The sequence below is a fragment of the Ornithorhynchus anatinus genome, chromosome 15, assembly GCF_004115215.2.
Source record: "Ornithorhynchus anatinus isolate Pmale09 chromosome 15, mOrnAna1.pri.v4, whole genome shotgun sequence".
NCBI classification, from domain to species: domain Eukaryota; kingdom Metazoa; phylum Chordata; class Mammalia; order Monotremata; family Ornithorhynchidae; genus Ornithorhynchus; species Ornithorhynchus anatinus.
This window is the reverse complement of record NC_041742.1, coordinates 12,370,448-12,383,701: the sequence shown is the minus strand read 5'-3', so window position 1 is coordinate 12,383,701 and position 13,254 is coordinate 12,370,448. Positions and strand designations below refer to the sequence as shown.

The window sequence follows — 13,254 nt, the reverse complement described above, 5'->3', positions numbered from 1 at the left end:
ATTGCTTCTGGGCCTTTGACCCTCCTCATCTTTTTATCTCTGGGGGGTGAAGACTGCTGGGTGTGGAAGAGGTTGGAGAGTAGCCAAAGCAAGGTCAACTAATTAAGATCTTCCATGAGACCTTCCCTGATAAAGGTCTCTTTTCTCCAGCTCCCTCTCCTTCCAGTGTTATCTATGCTCTTGTTTTTTTTGACCTTTGGGCATTTGATATTCACCCTCAGCCACACACCACTTATGTACATATCTAAAATTATGTATTATAAATTATTCACTTATATTGCCTGTTGTCCACTATAGTCTGTAAATGTATTGTGGGCAGGGATTGTGGTTTTGAACTCTATTGTATTGTACTCTCCTAAGGGCTTAGTGTAGTGCTCTGCACAAAGTAAGCACACAATAAACAGCATTGATTGATTGTTGTAACAGCATGACAAATACTTGCAAAAATAAATTGCATGCAAAAATAATTTTGGGGAATTGGGGAGAAAGGAAGGCAATTCAGAGGTGCAGAAGAAGGGCCAAGAAAACTGAGAGAATAGGGAGAAATGGACTAGAAAGAACAGTGTAGATCTACTTTTCTGATGAATTCACTCAGGCTGTGACCAAGGTTTAATCACTTAATAAAGCAATTATCTCTATCTGACTCTTATGGAACTGTTTTACAGGAGACAGGACTATTGCAAGGACAAATAGTAGACCTGAATTTGTAGAGTGAAAAAGGAAACTGCCTCCATAAGCTTGAATTAATGGAGCTTTACCCAAGTAAAATATCAGGTATGCCAGATACTCTTTTTCAGTCAATACAAGAAAAAAATTGGTAGTAAAACGCAAGACCATAAAACTTAAGCTGGGTTGCTTTTGGATTTTTTTTCTACTGACTCATTTCTCTCAAGCTGCAGGTGAAAGATTGATTCTGCGGAGTAGTTGGCAAGAGTCGGGTTGGTTCTGTTCTGTGCTCATCCCAAGACCCATACCGACATCTTTCTTACCACAGGAAATTGTGCCCTGAATGGCTTCACCCCAGGCAAGGGCCCCATGCCCTGGGGACTGGTGACATCACAATGCCATGTGTTCCACAACAGAACAGGGTTTTAATAATGTTGGTATTTGTTAAGTGCTTACTATGTGCCGAGCACTGTTCTAAGCGCTGGGGTAGACATAGGGGAATCAGGTTGTCCCACGTGGGGCTCACAGTCTTAATCCCCATTTTACAGATGAGGGAACTGAGGCCCAGAGAAGTTAAGTGACTTGCCCACAGTCACACAGCCGACAAGTGGCAGAGCTGGGATTCGAACTCATGAGCCCTGACTCCAAAGCCCGTGCTCTTTCCACTGAGCCACGCTGCTTCTGGGCCATCACTGGGCAATGGCATGCCCTCGGCTAAGACTCGATGAAGTTTCCCAGGTGGAAAATGTAGAATCGACTAGCTCCGACTTTCACTGGAAAATGCTCTGTGGACAGAGCAGCATTACCTCAGATCTTCTGCATTCTCTCCCAGCTTTACAGGTGGGGGGCAATACGACCTCCTCAACTGCCCCACCGTCCAGGTAGGATGGGAATTGAGGGGAGGGGATTGGGCACTGGGAAAGTGTTATCACCTCATCCAGACCTGTGCAGGAGGAAGGGAGATGCTGTTATCTCCATGTGGATTGTACTGGTGAGCTATGGGGCCGGTGGAAGAGAGATGCAAAGAATAATGTTGGTATTTGTTAAGTGCTTACTATGTGCCAAGCATTATTCTAAGTGCTGGGGTAGATACAAGATAATCAAGTTGTCCCACGTAGGGCTCACAGTATTCATCCCCATTTTACAGATGAGGTAACTGAGGCACAGAGAAGTTAAGTGACTTGCCCAAGATCAAACAGCAGACAAGTGGCGGAGCAGAGATGTTCTCTGACCTGACCCATGACCTCTGATTCCCAAGCCCATGTTCTTTCCACTGAGCCATGCTGCTTCCCCTGCTTAGAAGGATAGGTGTATGGCATTTTGGCTCTCTCCCGTTTGAGATGGTATAAAAGGTGGGTCCTCCATTATGGCCTAATTGGCCATGGGATTTGAATTTTCAGTAGCCATTTCAAGTGGGGCAGCTGGGGACAGAGGAGTGATTTGTCCACAACCCATTGGAAGACATTGTATAGGCTCCACAACCCAAAATCTCAAGCTTGTCCCACATGTTGTGTTTGTTGAACATGCATCACTCTGCTCAGGCTCTGCTGTCTTGAGAAGCAAGAACTGGATCAGAACTGAATGGGGAACGGTTTAGCAGAGGTTTGGGTTTCAGGAAATCTGGAGGGGTTGTGGCAGGGGAAGGAGTCATGCCCGGGGAAAAAAAAATACTGTTTGGGAAGGTGGAGTTGGAGATAACATGACAGTGGTGGAGCTGAAGCGAGTTAATGAAAGAGGCGTACAAATGTGCCAGAAGATTTGTGCCATGCAGGTGGTGACAGGCAGCGAATATGTCCAGCTGGTGTGGAGCTGTGTAAAACAACCACCCCACTAGTACCAGAATTGCCAGATGCGTGGCCCTGGTGGTGGTCAGCCTGAAGTCTTTCCATCCACATTTACAACCTGTCAAACCACAGCCCATCCCAGAATGCTCTGTGCACAGCCCCTTTAATCCCTCTGTACACAAATGAGACCCATGCTTTAATACTTATCTGTCTTGACTTCCACATCAGCCTCCTTGCTGACAGCCCAGCCTCCTGCCTCTCCCCATTTCAATCCAATCGGTCAGCTGTTATTTCCTGAGCACTTACTATGTGCAGAGCATGATACTAAGCACTTGGGAGAAGACATTACAGCAGAGTTGGTAAATGTTCCCCACCCCCAAGATCTCAGTCTAGAGGGGGAGGCAGACATTGATATAAATAAATCAATTATGGATATGTAAATAAAGGCTGTGGGGTTGAGGGAGTGGGGTGTAAAGAGAGACAATCAGAGTAGCACCAAGGGGAGTGGGAAAAGTGGAAAGGTGGGCCAAGGCAGGGAAGGCCTCTTGGAGGAAATGTATCTTCAATAAGGGTCTGAAGGTGGGGAGAGTATAATATGTAGGATATGGAGTGGAAGGACCTTCCAGGCCAGAGGCAGGATGTGTTTGAAAGATCGGCCGTGAGATAGATGAGATCTAGGTACAGTGAGAAAGATGCCATTAGAAGAGCAAAATGTGTGGGCTGGGTTGTGGTAGGAGAGCAACAAGGTGAGGTAGGAGGGGGCTAGGTGATTGAATGTTTTAAAGTCAATGGCAAAGAGTTTTTGTTGATGTAGAAGAGAATGGGCAATCACTCGAGATTCTTAAAGAGTGGGCAAACATGGGGGAAGGTTTTTGTAAAAAACTGACCCAGACAGCAGAGTGAAGTATGTACTGTAGTGGGGAGAGACAGGAGGCTGGGAGGTCAGCAAGGGGGCTGATATAGTAGTCATTCAGTACATACTTCACTCTGCTGCTCAGATCATTTTTCTAAAAAAAGTTCTGTCCAAGAACATCAACTTCCACATCAAACAGAAAATTCTTCCCATCAGATTTAAAACAATCGTTTTAACCTATCCTATCTTTCCTCACTGATTTCCTACCACAACTTAGCCCCCACACTCTGCTTATCTCATGCCAACCTAATCACTGTATCTCAATCTTGCCTATCAACCTGGTGACCCCTTGTTGACATCCATACTCTGGCCTGAAACTCTCTCCTGCTTTATAAATGCCTCCAATGGCAGCCCATCCAACTCTCTATCAAGCACAAACTCCTCACTATCAGATTCAAGGCCCTCAGTCAACACTCTCCACCTTACCTATCCTCGCTTGTCTCTCACTACAACCCAGCCCACACACTTTATCCCTCTAATACCAATCTATTCACTGTTCCTGGCTCTCAACTCACCTGCCATTTGACCATTTCCTCACCCTCCATCCTGCCTGGAAAACCTCTTTTTATGTATCTTATAGACCAATACTCTCCTCAGCTACAAAACCTTACTGAAATCATACCTCCACCAGGAAGTCCCCCTAGGATAAGCCATCATCCCCCCACCTTATTTTCTTCCTGTACTGCTTCATCAATCCCACTTTCATTCATTCACTGATATTTATTGAGCTCTTACTGTGTGCAAAGCACTGTACTAAGCACTTGGGAGAGTACAATATAACAACAAACACATTCCTGCCCACAACAAACTCACAGTCTAGAGGAAGAGACAGACATCAATATAAATAAACAAATAAATAAATTACAGATATATACAGATGCGTACATATGTGCTGTGGGGATGGGAGGGAGGATGAATGAAGGAGGAAGTAAGAGCAACGCAACAGGCAGTGGGAGGAGAGGAGAGGAGGGCTTAGTCAGAGAAGGCTTCTTGGAGAAGATGTGCCTTCTGTAAGGCTTTGAAGTGGGGGAGAGCAATAATCTGTTTGATATGAGGAGGAAGGGCATTCCAGGCCAGAAGCAGGACTTGGGCGAAAGGTCAGCGGCATGATAGATGAGATTGAGGTACTATGAGAAGGTTAGCATTAGAGAAAACAAGTGTATAGGCTAGGTTGTAGTAGGAGAGTAGCCAGGTGAGATAGAAGGGGGCAAGTTGATTAAGTGGTTTATAGCTGGTGATTCTTTAAAATCCTTTAAAGCCAACTGTTATCCACTTAAGTACTCATGCCATCCCAAACCCCAAAGCACTCATGTACCTATCCCTATCCTTGTTGCTTTTCTAACCTTTAATCTATTTCATTCATTCATTCATTCAATAGTATTTATTGAGCGCTTACTATGTGCAGAGCACTGTACTAAGCGCTTGGGATGAACAAGTCGGCAACAGATAGAGACAGTCCCTGCCGTTTGACGGGCTTACAGTCTAATCGGGGGAGACGGACAGACAAGAACAATGGCACTAAACAGCGTCAAGGGGAAGAACATCTCATAAAAACAATGGCAACTAAATAGAATCAAGGCGATGTACAATTCATTAACAAAATAAATTTCATTATCTGTCTCCCCATAAGCTCCTTGAGGACAGGGATCATGTCTAGCAACCATATTATATTGTCCTGAAGAATTAATACAAAGATTTCCTCAAAGTAAACATCTAACAAATTTTATCCATAGATTCATTTGATGAAATGACTTAATATGCATTGGCCTCCAACCGCTTAAATGACTTTTGCCCCCATGACTTTTGAGCTCTCTGGGCCATCTTGTATTGAAAGAGAACTGCATTCCCAAGTGCTATGAGGAAATCTAGAATCTGTGCCCCATTACTCTAGGCCAAGTCTAGGCTCAGAGCTGAAGGGGATCAGAGGAGAAACAGCCCACTGAGTTAATTATAAGCTGATTGTCTTTGGTCTCCTCACATCAAACATTCTGAAATATTCCTTTGCTGCCTGCAAAGTTCATGTCAGCACCTTAGCAGGGTTAGGTTGGGCCCACCTACTCTGGCATCAAGCTGGACATGATTGGAAGGGGCTTTACAGACACTCGTGTATTGTCCTTGATCAGGCTCCTCCCTCCAGCTTCACACGCAGCTTCATGCTTTTTCTCTTTTTCATGGCCATACTCCCCCACCTTTTGGAGTTAAGGACTGGTTCAATAGGAGGAAGGGAGCTCAGTTTTCTATTACTGCTCCTGGTCTGTCTTCTCTCATGCTTTCATACCGGCTCCCAGGCCAACTCCACCAAGAAGGCCAGTTAGACCTTCTCGCATGGTGCAGTGTGGAAAGGGTGGACCCTTTGCCATCTTTAAAAGCTCCCCTGTAACCAATCATTTTGTGAGGACCAATCATGCAGTCTTATTCAAATTTGTTGCCGTAACCCTTTCTGCATTATGGCCTCCAGGTAGCTTCTCTCAAAGATGGTGGTGGTAATACCCATCCCAAATATGAGTTGAGTTGAGATGTTCAAGGTGCTCTTTTGAGAGACACATAATTCTTTTAATAATAATGTTGGTATTTATTAAGTGCTTACTATGTGCAGAGCACTGTTCTAAGCGCTGGGGTAGATACAGGGTCATCAGGTTGTCCCACATGAGGCTCACAGTTAATCCCCATTTTACAGATGAGGGAACTGAGGCACAGAGAAGTTAAGTGACTTGCCCTTTTCATCTGCTAGCACACCATGGTGCTGCATACGCTTCAATAACCAAGTATCTTTTCCCAGTGCTTAGTGTAGTGCTTGTCACAAAGTCATCATCTACCAAAGGACAGGAATAATGATAATGATTACAGTGTTTGCAACAATGTTGAAAGGAGATATTAGTGCTTTCCCGCAATCCAATTATGATCTATTTTGCTCTTCTACACATCTGAAGACACAGTTTTTGACAATCCTTTTTCAGACATGGGGTCAATGATACTACAATGGACACTGTGTGGTTCGAGGTTCACTTTGCCATGGTGTAGGGGAGTAGAGCTGGGTTTTACAATGAAGTGAGTGTCCCATTGGCCTACACAGTAATTGGACAACTGTATTTGACTCCACCGTCTGTTTAGATCTTCAAAATGCTTCAGGTTTGTAAAGCATTGCATAAACCCTGCCTCTATAAAAAAGTAATGCATTCATTTTCAGTCACTCACTTCGAGTCCCTATCCCGTATGAGGCTTACAGTCTGTTTGACCCGTTCTTGTTATTTCTAAACCAGTGATTGTTACAGGGCTTAGAACGCAGTAAGTGCACAACAAATACCATAATGATGATGTGGGCTTTTAGAAGGTTAGCAGATAGGTTTCTGGATCAGCTCGGGGCCAATTTTGCAGACATTACCTCTTCTCTCCTTTTCATCTTGAGATATTTTCTGAGATTCCATGCCTTCTTCCACCCACACCCTCAGAAATGCTTTTTCCTTTGATGTGCAGGCTTGAAAAACAAAACTTGAACAAAGAGGATCCACTAGAGTGTGATGGAAGAAGGAGGCACATCAGAGCAGGGTCTGTCCATTACAATTCAAGTTATCCAGATGCCATTTGGTCCTTCGGGAAGCTGAGGGTGAGCCAGTGGGGAGAAGTCACTGGAGGGAGTGAGGTGGGGAGAGGAGGACGTTTGCTGGCCATGAAGCCATGGGGAAGTGATGCAAAGTCCCACAATCCTATAACAATACCGGAATATTCATTTCAGTGACTATCAAGTTGCAGGTTTGGTCTTATAGATTTTCTATGAAAATATTTACCCACTAGTGTTCAGAGTAGTAGTGATTATGACTACTGGCTTTACCAAAGAGAAAGAGCTTGGCACTATTCTTTACATTAGCAGCATTTATTGGACACATCCTAGAAGCCACATTTGCACAGATTCATCAGGGAATTTGTCGTACCTCCAGAAAATCCACAAAGTTTTATCACCATAAATAATAGCATTTGCCGAGTACCTAAGGCACTTGGTACTTACTGAGTGTAGAGCCCTAAGGTAGGATCTTGGGAGAAGTGAATGGAAAAGAACGAGTTTCTACCCCCAAAAAGCATTTACCTGTGCCTGACAGAGAATTGATGTGGGTGTTAGAGGGGCATTCTCATACCACGTTGCAGTTGGCGACTTGGGGACCCTCACAGCTAGAAGGAGAGACAACTGCAGGCTGGTGGGCAGCATTGTCTTCTGAAAAGGGACTTTCCCCCTCCAGAGCTTCCACTAGTTTGTGAGGGAGAATACAGTTCTGGTCCTCAGGCATTCTCAAAGAGGGAACGCCACAAGTTGACGCTGGACCAATAGGATCCTGGGAAAATCCTTTGGTCCAGAACATCAAGTAGTAATGGAGGCCACATATGGCTTGAAGCAGTTAGGAGAGAGTTTCAGTGGTCAGAAGGAAAAAGAGATTCCTTATCACCCTACTACCCTAATCAAAACTATTTTATCCAGTCAGAAATTTGAAGTCAGCCTGGCCCTGGGGCCCAAAATTCCTATTCTGTCCCACAAGCATGAGTTGACTGTCTGGGGAATATTGTTTTGAAAGGGAATTGCATCTCTAGGAAGTTTGAGTATTCCTGGAATTTGGCTGGACCACAGAAACAGGGCCCTGATACTCAGAGCTGAAAGGAAGAGCAACATAAATAGCGTAATAAATTTTTAATGGTTGAAGTGACTTCTGCCCTCTTCACATTGATCATTCAGAGTTACTCCTCTGCTGCCTGCAGAGCTCTTTTCAGGTGCCATAAAAGAGTTGAATTCGGTCCACTGCTCACCCAGATGAGGCAAGTCTGGACTGCCAGAAGCTGACTCCTCTCTTAGCCTTGACTCCTCTCTCATTCAACCCCACGTATTCAATCCATCACTAAATTCTGTCAGTTACACCTTCATGACACTGCTAAAATCAGCCCTATTCTCTCCATCCAAAACGCTTCCACATTAGTACAATCACTCATCCTACCCCACCTTAATTACTGAATCAGTCTCATTGCTGACATCCCAGTCTCCTGCCTTTCCCCACTCCAATCCATACTTCACTCTGCTGCCTGGGTCATTTTTCTACAAAAACGTTCAGGACTCCACAAAAAATTCCAGTGGTTGCCCATTCACCACCACCCATTGGCTTGAAAGCAGTCAATCACCTTGTCCCCTCTTACATCACCCTGCTTCTCTCCTCCTACAACCCAGCCAACACACATTGCTCCTCTAATGCTAACCTTCTCAATGTACCTCGATCTCATCTATCTTACCTCTGACCTCTTGCCCACGTCCTGCCTCTGCCCTGGAAAGTCCTCTAAAAATTCGACAAGCAATTACTTTCCTCTACTCCAAAGCCTTCTGGAGGGCACTTGTCCAGGAGGACTTCCCTAACTAAGCCCCCCACCCTTTCCGCTCCTCCCATTCCTTTCTGCATCACCCTGACTTGAATTGCAGACCGTAAGCTTGTTGTGGACAGGGAATGAATCTGTTGATTGTTATATTGTACTCTCCCAAATGCTTAGTACAGTTTCTGCACACTGTAAGCTCACTAAATATGCTCAATAAATACAATCAAATGAATAGATGAATATGACGGGGACCAGGCTTCTGCATCTAGAGGACAGATTAGTGAAGCCCTTCAGATTCCAACTCAATGTCATTCTTTCTCCATAATCCAGGGCTGTTTTCCCTGCCTTCTGTTGATTTGGCAGGGTATAATAGCAGGAGGGAAGCTAAATCTTTGGTTGCTTCTCCTAGGCTGCCTCCAGCAAACGACCTTACACCAGATGCAGAGCACTTCCTACCTGTAAATCCTGCCCCTCTAGACTGTGTCTGTCTCCCCCTCTAGACTGTGAGCTCACTGTGAGCAAGAATGTGTCTGTTCTATTGTACTCTCCCAAGAAGTTGCTGCTTACTACAGTGTTTTGCACACAGTAAGTGCTCAATAAATACAATTCATTGAATGAATAATTGAATGAAGATTCCCCCAAAATGAGCTGCTATAGAGGAACTTTTAAAGATGGTAATCACCCAGCCCTTCCCATAATGGCTGCTATGCCACTTTTCTTCACAAATGGCCACGTGACGGTAGGTACCCTTTTGTTAAAATGCTACCAAGTGCCTTCTCTCAAAGACGGCACTGCCAATACCCATTTCACAGGTGGACTTCTTGTTGTTGTTGCCTTATGCTGTCGAGTTGAGTCCGATCCCCAGCGATGCCATGGACACACCTTTCCCAGAACGCCCCACCTCCATCTATACTTCTTCTGGTAGTGTATCCATAGAGTTTTCTTGGTAAAAATACAGAAGTGTTTTACCACTGCCCTCTTCCGCACAGTAAACCTGAGTCTCCAACCTCAACACTTTCCCATGCCACTGCTGCCCCGCATGAGTGAGTTTTGACTTGTAGCAGATTGTCTTCCACTTGCTAGCCACTGCCCAAGCTAGGAATGGAATGGGTAGGCCTCTATTTGACTCTCCGTCTCATAGTCGAGACTGGTAGAGTACTGGAAACTCTCCAGGTGCGACCCTGAGAGGTGCACACGTGGGGTGCTTGTGGTTTATTTGTTGGGTGTGAGGTTGGGTCTCTGAGTCAAGATGTTGAGGAACTTTTTTGAGGATGCACCATGATATTTTTAGACTAGGAGCACCTTTTGGACATCTCACCCCACTCTATGTAGGTCTACATTTCCTTTGCCATGGTACTGTAGGCAAACTCTGTTTTATTACATAGTTGCTGCACCATCTGACCTCCTCAGTGATTACATGGAAATATGGACTGCCTCACTTCCAAAAGCCTCAAAATGTTAGAAATTCAATTTCTTGATCAGCAGAGGGGGAGATTTTCAGGTTTTAGCCTTTCTTCCTTTAATATTTTGAGAGATTTTTCTGAGACTACCCCTTGCTTCCACCCCTCCCCAGAAAGCCTTCCTCATATGAAAGGCAAGCTTGAAATAATCACCATGCAGACAAGAGGATCCAGCAGAGGGTGGTGATGTAAGCAGAGACGAAATTGGTCTGCTGGTAACTTGCTCAAGGTCAAAAAGCAGAAAAGGGGCAGAGGAGGGATTAGAACTCAGCAATTCCTCTGACTTTCAGGCCTGCAATCTTTCCACTAGGCAATGCTGCTTCTTTAATGGACCATCAATCCCAGGGCAGCAGATATTCACATCCAAGCAAACAAAAACTTGAAAGAACATTATAGAGCTATAGGACATGATGCCTGTTTTCTAAGAGTATAGAGCATACTGGAGACAGAGGTTCAAGGAATGGTAATAACTGAGTGCCTACTGAATACAGAGCACTGAACTAAGCACTTGAGTGAGGGCAGGAGAAATAGGATATATGGTCCTTGCTCTCAAGGACTGTGGGAAAGGGCTTGAGTGATTTCCCTCATCTATTCTGCTACCATATTCCATGCCTGATCCTGGTCTTTAGGGGCATTTTATCCCTGAGCCTTTCCCCATCTCAGGACTTTGGATCCCGTTCTATTCTCCGGCCTCTGAGAGCAAAATCCCATCTGTCTTCCCCACTGTTGCTGCTGAGATGTAACTTTTAGTAACAAACCTCAAGCATCCTGTTTCTTTCACCCCTGCAGACCTTGAATGGTTCATTCTCATTGTCTCCCAACCCCACACTGCCTCATTTTGTATGTATTGTCTTTCCCATCATATCTGATGGACCAATGATAAAGTGGTCTTTGTGACAGGTTAGAATCTGGGTTCGCAGATCACCCCAGACTGGAATGGGTTTCTTGAGAAGAGCCTTGAATAATGAGATCAGAGGTCTCTCAAGGCTGGGAGGTCTCTCAGCAGACTCATCTCTAGGAAGCAGAGGGGCGGTGAGACTGCGACCCCATTCGTGGTTCCATGTGGATCCCCCCAACGCCAAGTGTCCCATCTCATCATTCCTCCATATCTGGGATCCTTGGGCAGTGAGTGTTCAAACACATTGTGGTGTGGGGCTCCATGTCTCTCCACACCCCAGTGGGTTTGAACACTCACTGCCCTAGGATCCATGTCTCTCCACATGTTTTCTGGGTAACCTTGGGCAAGTCACTTCACTTCTCTGTGCCTCAGTTACCTCATCTGTAAAATGTGGATTAAGATTGTGAGCCCTATGAGGGGCAGGAACTGTGTCCAACCCAATTACCTTGTATCTACCTCAGTGCTTAGTACAATCCTGGCATATACTAAATGCTTAAAAACCCCACAATTATTGTTCTTATTGTTATTACATCCCACCCCTTGTCCTTTTCCCTCTCTTTTGATGTCAATATGGAACATCCATCAAGGACATACAACTTCCTTAGGAGCTGGTGTGGAATTCAAGTTGGAAATGGGAGATGTCCTTCTCCCAAACATTCTCAACCTCTGGTTACTGTGAATGATCAGAAATGGACTGATGGCCGAGAAGGTGAAGGACAATATCTTGGAGTAATTCACCAGGCGAGGGGATTTTTCCCTCATGTTGACTAAAATGCTCAGCGTGACTGTCCCTTGTCCATAAAGGAGAACCTAGAGAGCGACCAGGGTGACTACATTCTTCGCCGCCCTGATCTCAGGCATCATCCTGGGGGAGTGACCAGATCCACTGAGGTGTTGGACCTGCTGGTGGTGTCTGTGAAGGACAAACACCATGTAGCCGCTGGCCGTGCTCATGAGCCCCACAAAGAACAGGTCCCGCAGGGAGAGGACCACCGTGTTTACCAGAGTGGTGACTGTAATTGGACTGATGGAGTAGCAATATTTCATAATAAACGTCATTTGAATATTGGTGAGGTTGCGGGATCTCTCCATGTACATCGGTGTAGTTACCTCTATCAGCAGACTGAGGACCCAAGAGAAGAGACAGGAGGGGAGAATGCTTCTGGGTAATTTGTCTTTGACCTCTGCCTACCAGGGTCCGCTGGGACTGATGGTGACAGCCTGGAAGATGCTCAGTAGGCATGTGGTAGAGATGACTAGGCTCCGGCCCACTCAGTAGAAGTATAAGAGGATTTTACATCCAAAGGAATCCAGGAACTTCTTCAGTCCCCAAGCTGACATGGTCTCTGGGATTCCAAGAGTGAGAAGGATGATGGTATTAGCCAATGCCAGCTGCGCGAGGGTCAAATCTAAAGGGTACATCTTGTGGCTGATAAAGACCATGCGAGCACAAACCAGGAGGAAGAAGACATTCCTCCAGATGCCAATAATGATCTGTAGCAGAAGCAGAATGCCAAAAGACATCTCGCTAGCATCCATTCTCTGGGATTCACAGCAGGACCTTTGTGAGACTTCATCCAAAGGAACGTGATCTGGGGGATGGGGAGGTTAGAAGTTGCAGTGGCAAGACAAACAAACATTCCCACATAAACACACAGCAAAACACAGAAAGACCATTAGCTCAGGATAATAATAATCATAATTATAATTTTGGTAGTTGTTGAGTACTATGTGCCAGGCACTGTACCAAGTGCTGGGGTGGTACAAGCAAATCATGCAGTATTTGTGTTTGTATCTACTGGACTTGATATCAAATTGTAAAAATGCACAAATCCCACATTTGTTTCAATTGTATTCACATAACTCACCTCTTTGTCAAACTAAAAAAATAAGGGATCCAATTCTGGACCCACAAAATATTTACCGAATACGGTGGCTGATTGAAAACCACTGGTAATAGAACAAGAGGCCCTGATGTTTGTCCAAGGGGAAGAACCCAGCTTAGAGGATCGGGAGATCTAAGTTCTAGACCTATACCTGCCTGCCAGTGCCAGAGGTGTAGGATTCTGACTGGAGAATTACCCAAGGCATTCCACGAGTTGGACATATCTCATGGATTATAAGAACAATAGTTAGCAGAGGTGGGTGACAAAGAGGTTCAGTGACTCCAAAGACTGCTGGGTCACAGAA

At 45.1% G+C, this 13,254-nt stretch overlaps 1 non-coding gene and 1 pseudogene across 1 annotated transcript; both read right to left on the bottom strand.

Annotated features, from left to right (window-relative positions):
• Positions 1-9,759: 9,759 nt before the first annotated feature.
• LOC114817090 lies at positions 9,760-9,897 on the bottom strand. Its single transcript, XR_003764940.1, has one exon. It is a non-coding gene; the product is annotated as a small nucleolar RNA SNORA7 (small nucleolar RNA).
• ORNANAV1R-PS4040 (vomeronasal 1 receptor ornAnaV1R-ps4040 pseudogene) lies at positions 11,647-12,603 on the bottom strand (annotated as a pseudogene).